Raw genomic sequence first — 277 nt, 5'->3', positions numbered from 1 at the left:
ATACACAGAGAACATTTGGACATATATATCTCTAATGCGACACAGGAAATAAGAGGATAGACTATAATACATGAAATGTTATACATACATAAAACCATACCTACACCTAACACCACATACAACTACTATACTATAGGACCAAAAACCACACACACACACAAGACCATACGACAGTGGTAAGGTAAGAAGAAGACCGAAAGGCTAGAATATAAGAATAGACAGACGACAGCGAAAAGCATTTATATATATCATAGAGTTGATATAGATAAAGACAGGA

The sequence above is a fragment of the Notothenia coriiceps genome, unplaced genomic scaffold (assembly GCF_000735185.1).
Source record: "Notothenia coriiceps isolate Sejong01 unplaced genomic scaffold, NC01 NC01_scaffold00028800, whole genome shotgun sequence".
Classification (NCBI taxonomy): domain Eukaryota; kingdom Metazoa; phylum Chordata; class Actinopteri; order Perciformes; family Nototheniidae; genus Notothenia; species Notothenia coriiceps.
The sequence above is the reverse complement of the archived record's forward strand: the minus strand, read 5'-3'. Positions refer to the sequence as shown.